We start from the raw sequence: 1,228 nt of genomic DNA on the forward strand, positions 1-1,228 counted from the left end.
AAATGTATTAAAATGATGAAAAATGAAATGAGAATAATATAAGAATAAATTCTATTTAATATAATTTCATTAATATTGTAATAAATCATGACAGATGTACCATCTATTTAATTTAAACATGATAATTTTGTTTAATTGAAATAAGTAATTTCATAAGAAGATTATAATAAAACAGAATAAACAGAATAAACAAATAAAAAGATAAAAGTGACATTAAGAAATAAAAAGAAATGATAAATAACAAATGAATGAATATAAATAAATGAATAGAATGAAAATGAATAGATGATAGAAAGAATGAAATAAGAGAATAAATTAAAAAGAAAAATAAGAACTTAATAATAAATATGAGATGTAATAAAATAAAAAGAAAAACTTAAAAATCAACAACAATGGGAATAACACAATCAACACTAAATAACAAATCAAATGACAAAACAAAAGAAATTATTAACCAAATAGAAGAATGGACAGAAAAAAGAATATCTAATATACTATTTGATTCAGATATTGATAATTGGAAAGTTAATACATCAGTATTTGGAGAAAGAATAATGAACAAAGAACATATAATAATTATTATTGAAGATTCAAGAGGAAATAAATTTGGAGGATATGTTAATTGTAAAATTGATAAAGTTGATAGTTGGATAAATGATTCAAACTCATTTTTATTTTCATTAGAATCAAATGGAAGAATGGAAGGAATGAAGAAATTTGATATTAAAGAATCAGAATATGCATTTAAATTATATAACCAATCAGATGATTGTTTGTTTTTATTTGGACTTGGTGATTTTGATGTTTATAAAGAAAATAATAAAACAAAATCATATTGTTATCAGCATTCATTTTCATATGAAGGAATATCAAATGCACTTTGTGGAAAAGAATATCGTTTCACAACATATAGAATCACAGTCATTCAAATGAAATGATTCAATCTTGATTAATTGAAAATGAAATAAAAAAGAATAAAAACAAAACAATGAAGAATATGAATATTTTGTTCATCTACCAATGAATGAAATGGTGAATTAAAAATTGACATAATTCAATGTTGATTTATTTTATTTCATTTGAAATTTTCACACCCCAATGAGGGTGTTTTTAATAAATAAGAAATGAAAATAAAATAAAATGAATAAACAATTTATTTGTATTATTTCATTGAATTAATTCATTATGAATCAAATGAATAAGGTAATAGAAATAATAATAAGAAACA

The sequence above is a fragment of the Entamoeba histolytica genome, genomic scaffold (assembly GCF_000208925.1).
Source record: "Entamoeba histolytica HM-1:IMSS scf_1104750517765 genomic scaffold, whole genome shotgun sequence".
NCBI classification, from domain to species: domain Eukaryota; phylum Evosea; order Mastigamoebida; family Endamoebidae; genus Entamoeba; species Entamoeba histolytica.